Raw genomic sequence first — 10025 nt, 5'->3', positions numbered from 1 at the left:
GAGGGGCGAGCTTCTAATTCAAACAGGAGAAAACAGTTGAGGGAAAAGCTGTTGACCTTTCGCTGACAGCAACTGCCAGAATTAAAGTTGCAACAATGTCCAGAGCAGGTGTGGGCGAGGCCCAGGGACAGAAGAGAAAACACACCCAGGGGGAGGGTTGGACCCTGCAGCAAACACTGAGCAGCTCAGACAGGCAGTGCGGCACCGGTTAGAGGCATTCAGAGGAAAGGCAAGGGAGAAACAAGCTGCAGACTTGGATTAGGGAGAGATTCTGTGCAACTGGGGGAGTGTGAGAGAGGGAGAGGGAGAGGGGTAGAGAGAGGGAGAGGGAGAGAGGGAGAGTGGGAGGGAGGGAGAGTGAGAGAGAGTGAGAGAGGGAGTGGGAGAGAGAGAGAGGGGGGAGAAAAAGAGAGAGTGAGAGAGGGAGTGGGAGGGAGAATGAGAGGGAGAGGGAGGGAGAGAGAGAGGGAGAGTGGGAGGGAGGGAGAGTGAGAGAGAGTGAGAGAGGGAGTGGGAGAGAGGGGGGAGAAAAAGAGAGAGTGAGAGAGGGAGTGGGAGGGAGGGAGTTCTGGCCTCTTGCTGTGCCTTTTTAATCCCTTGCTTTTGTAATTTAATCAATTCCCTCTCTCTCACCTCAGGAATCTTTTTGATGAAATGCTGCAAGGAGATGATCCAGAAAGAGACATTTTGTGAGGAGGAGGAGGAGTGGGAGATATCCTGGGCCAAGCATCGTTCTCTCCGCTGGGGACGGACTGACTGAGACCTTCACCACAGCCTGGACCCGATGGGGAGCACGTGAGGAATGTCTGGGTTACTCTGGGGTCACTGGGTGCACACTGGAAACACTGGGATATTCAGGGGACACTGGGGGGGTCACTGGGACATTCAGGGGACACTGGGGGGGGGGGTCACTGGGTGCACACTGGAAACACTGGGATATTCAGGGGACACTGGGGGGGGGTCACTGGGACATTCAGGGGACACTGGGGGGGGTCACTGGGACATTCAGGGGACATTTGGGGTGGTCACTGGGACATTCAGGGGACACTGGGGGGGGGTCACTGGAACATTGTTGTGGTAGTTCTTATTGTTGTGGTGGTGGTCTGAACATCAAGACCGCCACTCTGGCATCACTCTGGAATGACAGGTTGCAAGCTGGGAACCCTGGCTGCACCCTGGCATCATTGTGGGTTGACTGCGGGATCACCGCGGACACTCGGTTGGCTACTTGCCGCCATCTGACCAAGATTTTTCCAAAATGTTGGCCTGGCTGTCCTCCATTTTGTCCAAGGTGGTGGCCAAGTTGGCCTCCATTTTGTCCAATGAGGTAGCCAAGCTGGCCTCCATTTTGTCCAAGGTGGTGGCGACGCGGGCCTCATTTTGTACGGCATGGGAGCCGCGTGAGCGGCGACTTTTTAAAAAATGTTGGTCGCGCTCGCCCCCATTTTGTCCGGGACGCACTCCCCGCTGGCCTCCATTCGGTCCAAGCCCGGCTGCCCCTGTGCAAATACACTTCCAAATATATAAATACATCATAAATATACAGGTAATATATATATATTATAAACACAAGTTGTTGTTGGTGGTGGTCTGATGATAAAGAACACCACTCTGGCATGACTGGGTGCAAGCTGGGAACCCTGGCTGCACCCTGGCATCATTCTGGGTTGACTGCGGGATCACTGGGGACACTCTGTTGGCTACTCATTAAATATCTGGTGTTCTCATAACATATCTTATATTACATTCTGGACAATACACAGTGGGGTGGACTCAGTCCATATCTTATATCACATTCTGCACAATACACAGTGGGGTAGAGTCAGCCCATATCTTATATTACATTCTGTACAATACACAGTGGGTTGGACTCAGCCCATATCTTATATTACATTCTGGACAATACACAGTGGGGTGGACTCAGTCCATATCTTATATTACAGTCTGTACAATACAAGATGGGTTGGACTCACTCCATATCTTATGTTACATTCTGCACATTACAAGGTTGCGTGGACCCAGTACATATCTTATATTACATTCTATACAATACACAGTGGGGTGGACTCAGCACATATCTTAAATAACATTCTGCACATTACAAGGTGGGTTGGACTGAGTCCATATCTCATATTACATTCTGCACATTGCAAGGTGGGTTGGACTCAGTCCATACCTTATATTGCATTCTGCACATTACACAGTGGGTTCGACTCAGTCCATATCTTATATTACATTCTGTGCAATACACAATGGGTTGTACTCAGTCCACATCTTATATTACATTCTGTACAATCCACAGTGGGTTGGACTCAGTCCATATCTTATATTACATTCTGTACAATACACAGTGGGTTGGACTCAGTCCATATCTTATATTACATTCTGTACAATACACAGTGGGTTGGACTCAGTCCATATCTTATATTACATTCTGCACATTGCACAGTGGGTTGGACTCAGTCCATATCTTATATTACATTCTGCACATTGCACAGTGGGTTGGACACAGCCCATATCTTATATTACATTCTGTACAATACACAGTGGGTTGGACTCAGTCCATATCTTATGTCATATTCTGTACAATGCACAGTGGGTTGGACTCAGCCCATATCTTATATTACAGTTGGTACAATACACAATGGGTTGGCCTCAGCCCATATCTTATATTACATTCTGTACAATACACAGTGGGGTGGACTCAGTCCATACCTTATATTACATTCTGTACAATACACAGTGGGGTGGATCCAGTTCATATCTTATATTACAGTTGGTACAATACACAATGGGTTGGCCTCAGCCCATATCTTATATTACATTCTGTACATTACACAGTGGGTTGGACTCAGTACATATCTTATATTACATTCTGTACAATACACAGTGGGGTGGACTCAGCCCATATCTTATATTACATTCTGTACAATACACAGTGGGGTGGATCCAGTTCATATCTTATATTACAGTTGGTACAATACACAATGGGTTGGCCTCAGCCCATATCTTATATTACATTCTGTACATTACACAGTGGGTTGGACTCAGCCCATATCTTATATTACATTCTGCACATCACACAGTGGGGTGGACTCAGTCCATATCTTATATTACATTCTGTACAATACACAGTGGGGTGGACTCAGTCCATATGTTATATTACATTCTGTACAATACACAGTGGGGTGGACTCAGTCCATATCTTATATTACATTCTGTACAATACACAGTGGGTTGGACTCAGTCCATATCTTATATTACATTCTGTACAATACACAGTGGGTTGGACTCAGACCATATCTCACATTGCATTCTGTACAATGCACAGTGGGTTGGACTCAGTCCATATCTTATATTACATTCTGTGCAATACACAGTGGGTTGGACTCAGTCCATATCTTATATTACATTCTGTACAATACACAGTGGGTTGGACTCAGTCCATATCTTATGTCATATTCTGTACAATGCACAGTGGGTTGGACTCAGTCCATATCTTATATTACATTCTGCACAATACACAGTGGGTTGGACTCAGTCCATATCTTATATTACATTCTGTACAATACACAGTGGGTTGGACTCAGTCCATATCTTATGTCATATTCTGTACAATGCACAGTGGGTTGGACTCAGCCCATATCTTATATTACAGTTGGTACAATACACAATGGGTTGGCCTCAGCCCATATCTTATATTACATTCTGTACAATACACATTGGGGTGGACTCAGTCCATACCTTATATTACATTCTGTACAATACACAGTGGGGTGGATCCAGTTCATATCTTATATTACAGTTGGTACAATACACAATGGGTTGGCCTCAGCCCATATCTTATATTACATTCTGTACATTACACAGTGGGTTGGAGTCAGTACATATCTTATATTACATTCTGCACATCACACAGTGGGGTGGACTCAGTCCATATCTTATATTACATTCTGTACAATACACAGTGGGGTGGACTCAGTCCATATGTTATATTACATTCTGTACAATACACAGTGGGGTGGACTCAGTCCATATCTTATATTACATTCTGTACAATACACAGTGGGTTGGACTCAGTCCATATCTTATATTACATTCTGTACAATACACAGTGGGTTGGACTCAGACCATATCTCACATTGCATTCTGTACAATGCACAGTGGGTTGGACTCAGTCCATATCTTATATTACATTCTGTGCAATACACAGTGGGTTGGACTCAGTCCATATCTTATATTACATTCTGTACAATACACAGTGGGTTGGACTCAGTCCATATCTTATGTCATATTCTGTACAATGCACAGTGGGTTGGACTCAGTCCATATCTTATATTACATTCTGCACAATACACAGTGGGTTGGACTCAGTCCATATCTTATATTACATTCTGTACAATACACAGTGGGTTGGACTCAGTCCATATCTTATATTACATTCTGTACAATGCACAGTGGGTTGGACTCAGTCCATATCTTATATTACATTCTGTACAATACACAGTGGGGTGGACTCAGTCCATATCTTATATTACATTCTGTACAATACACAGTGGGGTGGACTCAGCCCATATCTTATATTACATTCTGTACAATACACAGTGGGTTGGACTCAGTCCATATCTTACATTGCATTCTGTACAATACACAGTGGGTTGGACTCAGTCCATATCTTATATTACATTCTGTACAATACACAGTGGGGTGGACTCAGTCCATATCTTATATTACATTCTGTACAATACACAGTGGGGTGGACTCAGTCCATATCTTATATTACATTCTGTACAATACACAGTGGGTTGGACTCAGTCCATATCTTATATTACATTCTGTACAATACACAGTGGGTTGGACTCAGACCATATCTCACATTGCATTCTGTACAATGCACAGTGGGTTGGACTCAGTCCATATCTTATATTACATTCTGTGCAATACACAGTGGGTTGGACTCAGTCCATATCTTATATTACATTCTGTACAATACACAGTGGGGTGGACTCAGTCCATATCTTATATTACATTCTGTGCAATACACAGTGGGTTGGACTCAGTCCATATCTTATATTACATTCTGTACAATACACAGTGGGGTGGACTCAGTCCATATCTTATATTACATTCTGTACAATACACAGTGGGTTGGACTCAGTCCATATCTTATGTCATATTCTGTACAATGCACAGTGGGTTGGACTCAGTCCATATCTTATATTACATTCTGCACAATACACAGTGGGTTGGACTCAGTCCATATCTTATATTACATTCTGTACAATACACAGTGGGTTGGACTCAGTCCATATCTTATATTACATTCTGTACAATGCACAGTGGGTTGGACTCAGTCCATATCTTATATTACATTCTGTACAATACACAGTGGGGTGGACTCAGCCCATATCTTATATTACATTCTGTACAATACACAGTGGGTTGGACTCAGTCCATATCTTACATTGCATTCTGTACAATACACAGTGGGCTGGACTCAGTCCATATCTTATATTACATTCTGTACAATACACAGTGGGGTGGACTCAGCCCATATCTTATATTACATTCTGTACAATACACAGTGGGTTGGACTCAGTCCATATCTTACATGACATTCTGCACAATCTACAGTGGGGTGGACTCAGTCCATATCTTATATTACATTCTGTACAATACACAGTGGGTTGGACTCAGTCCATATCTTATATTACATTCTGTACAATACACAGTGGGTTGGACTCAGCCCATATCTTATATTACATTCTGTACAATACACAGTGGGTTGGACTCAGTCCATATCTTATATTACATTCTGTACAATACACAGTGGGCTGGACTCAGTCCATATCTTATATTACATTCTGTACAATACACAGTGGGTTGGACTCAGTCCATATCTTATATTACATTCTGTACAATACACAGTGGGGTGGACTCAGTCCATATCTTATATTACATTCTGTACAATACACAGTGGGTTGGACTCAGTCCATATCTTATGTCATATTCTGTACAATACACAGTGGGGTGGACTCAGCCCATATCTTATATTACATTCTGTACAATACACAGTGGGGTGGATCCAGTTCATATCTTATATTACAGTTGGTACAATACACAATGGGTTGGCCTCAGCCCATATCTTATATTACATTCTGTACATTACACAGTGGGTTGGACTCAGCCCATATCTTATATTACATTCTGCACATCACACAGTGGGGTGGACTCAGTCCATATCTTATATTACATTCTGTACAATACACAGTGGGGTGGACTCAGTCCATATGTTATATTACATTCTGTACAATACACAGTGGGGTGGACTCAGTCCATATCTTATATTACATTCTGTACAATACACAGTGGGTTGGACTCAGTCCATATCTTATATTACATTCTGTACAATACACAGTGGGTTGGACTCAGACCATATCTCACATTGCATTCTGTACAATGCACAGTGGGTTGGACTCAGTCCATATCTTATATTACATTCTGTGCAATACACAGTGGGTTGGACTCAGTCCATATCTTATATTACATTCTGTACAATACACAGTGGGTTGGACTCAGTCCATATCTTATGTCATATTCTGTACAATGCACAGTGGGTTGGACTCAGTCCATATCTTATATTACATTCTGCACAATACACAGTGGGTTGGACTCAGTCCATATCTTATATTACATTCTGTACAATACACAGTGGGTTGGACTCAGTCCATATCTTATATTACATTCTGTACAATGCACAGTGGGTTGGACTCAGTCCATATCTTATATTACATTCTGTACAATACACAGTGGGGTGGACTCAGTCCATATCTTATATTACATTCTGTACAATACACAGTGGGGTGGACTCAGCCCATATCTTATATTACATTCTGTACAATACACAGTGGGTTGGACTCAGTCCATATCTTACATTGCATTCTGTACAATACACAGTGGGTTGGACTCAGTCCATATCTTATATTACATTCTGTACAATACACAGTGGGGTGGACTCAGTCCATATCTTATATTACATTCTGTACAATACACAGTGGGGTGGACTCAGTCCATATCTTATATTACATTCTGTACAATACACAGTGGGTTGGACTCAGTCCATATCTTATATTACATTCTGTACAATACACAGTGGGTTGGACTCAGACCATATCTCACATTGCATTCTGTACAATGCACAGTGGGTTGGACTCAGTCCATATCTTATATTACATTCTGTGCAATACACAGTGGGTTGGACTCAGTCCATATCTTATATTACATTCTGTACAATACACAGTGGGGTGGACTCAGTCCATATCTTATATTACATTCTGTGCAATACACAGTGGGTTGGACTCAGTCCATATCTTATATTACATTCTGTACAATACACAGTGGGGTGGACTCAGTCCATATCTTATATTACATTCTGTACAATACACAGTGGGTTGGACTCAGTCCATATCTTATGTCATATTCTGTACAATGCACAGTGGGTTGGACTCAGTCCATATCTTATATTACATTCTGCACAATACACAGTGGGTTGGACTCAGTCCATATCTTATATTACATTCTGTACAATACACAGTGGGTTGGACTCAGTCCATATCTTATATTACATTCTGTACAATGCACAGTGGGTTGGACTCAGTCCATATCTTATATTACATTCTGTACAATACACAGTGGGGTGGACTCAGCCCATATCTTATATTACATTCTGTACAATACACAGTGGGTTGGACTCAGTCCATATCTTACATTGCATTCTGTACAATACACAGTGGGCTGGACTCAGTCCATATCTTATATTACATTCTGTACAATACACAGTGGGGTGGACTCAGCCCATATCTTATATTACATTCTGTACAATACACAGTGGGTTGGACTCAGTCCATATCTTACATGACATTCTGCACAATCTACAGTGGGGTGGACTCAGTCCATATCTTATATTACATTCTGTACAATACACAGTGGGTTGGACTCAGTCCATATCTTATATTACATTCTGTACAATACACAGTGGGTTGGACTCAGCCCATATCTTATATTACATTCTGTACAATACACAGTGGGTTGGACTCAGTCCATATCTTATATTACATTCTGTACAATACACAGTGGGCTGGACTCAGTCCATATCTTATATTACATTCTGTACAATACACAGTGGGTTGGACTCAGTCCATATCTTATATTACATTCTGTACAATACACAGTGGGGTGGACTCAGTCCATATCTTATATTACATTCTGTACAATACACAGTGGGTTGGACTCAGTCCATATCTTATGTCATATTCTGTACAATACACAGTGGGGTGGACTCAGCCCATATCTTATATTACATTCTGTACAATACACAGTGGGTTGGACTCAGTCCATATCTTATGTCATATTCTGTACAATACACAGTGGGGTGGACTCAGCCCATATCTTATATTACATTCTGTACAATACACAGTGGGGTGGACTCAGTCCATATCTTATATTACATTCTGTACAATACACAGTGGGCTGGACTCAGTCCATATCTTATATTACATTCTGTACAATACACAGTGGGGTGGACTCAGTCCATATCTTATATTACATTCTGTACAATACACAGTGGGTTGGACTCAGTCCATATCTTATATTACATTCTGTACAATACACAGTGGGTTGGACTCAGTCCATATCTTATATTACATTCTGCACATCACACAGTGGGGTGGACTCAGCCTATATCTTATATTACATTCTGTACAATACACAGTGGGTTGGACTCAGTCCATATCTTATATTACAGTCTGTACAATACAAGATGTGTTGTACTCACTCCATATCTTATATTACATTCTGCACATTACAAGGTTGGGTGGACCCAGTAAATATCTTATATTACATTCTGTATATTACAAGGTGAGGTGGACTCAGTCCATATCTTATATTACATTCTGGACAATACAAGGTGAGGTCGAGGTCGAGATTGAACAGGGAGGGGCGAGCTTCTAATTCAAACAGGAGAAAACAGTTGAGGGAAAAGCTGTTGACCTTTCGCTGACAGCAACTGCCAGAATTAAAGTTGCAACAATGTCCAGAGCAGGTGTGGTTGTTGATTCTGAGCCTGTTTCCTGTTTCCGTTGAGTATATTCAAGAATCAGATCGATAAAGTTTTGGACACGAAGGGAATCAATGTACATGTGGACAGGGTGGGCAAGTAGATTTGTGGTAGATCAGCCATGACGTAAATGAATGGCGGAGCAGGCTCAAGGGGCCGTATGGCCTACACCTGCTTCTATTTCTTCTGTTCTTCTGTTCTGACTAATGTTGGGAATTCCATTGAAACATTTCAATCCAGAATTCGCTTGCCCAAACAAAATACACCAAACCCTCTCGCCATTCCCTCGACCGAAAGTCCGAATACCTTGCATCATTCTGATTCCACTCTGTAACTTCAGAATGGCAGTAATCGTTACCCGTGATCAGGTGACTGTAGAAATGTACGTAATATCCCAGATAACCTGCCCGAGTCCTGAAACTATAGCAATTTAACTCCTGTCTATTCAATCTTTCCTTCTCCCAATGCACAAAATATCCCAGATAACCTGCCTGAGGTCTGATACAATAACAGTGGAACTTCAGTCCATTCTCAGTCTGTCCCTCTCCCAATGCACACTATAACCTATTTCCCATTTCCGCAGAGGGTCAGCACCACTGACGGTTTCATAAATTATTCCACTGGAGCCTCTAGTTTCGTATACCAGAATCACTTTTGGATTTGTAATGAGATGTCCATGGTACAGGGCAGGGCTGATAGTATTAATCATCAGAGGGAAAATATCACCTTCATCGAAATCTCCATGTTCAGTAAATATTAGAATCAAGTGAGGATTTGAAACTTTTCTCGGCCAATATTCACTTTGAAGCGAGGTTTTCAGTAACTGACTTTAATTTCCTGCTCGAACCTCCATTAAAGCTGTGAGTTCAATCTGGCAACAATTTTACTGAACAGTAAAGTGATATTGAGA

The sequence above is a fragment of the Heptranchias perlo genome, unplaced genomic scaffold (assembly GCF_035084215.1).
Source record: "Heptranchias perlo isolate sHepPer1 unplaced genomic scaffold, sHepPer1.hap1 HAP1_SCAFFOLD_50, whole genome shotgun sequence".
NCBI lineage: Eukaryota > Metazoa > Chordata > Chondrichthyes > Hexanchiformes > Hexanchidae > Heptranchias > Heptranchias perlo.
This window is presented reverse-complemented; position numbering follows the sequence as displayed.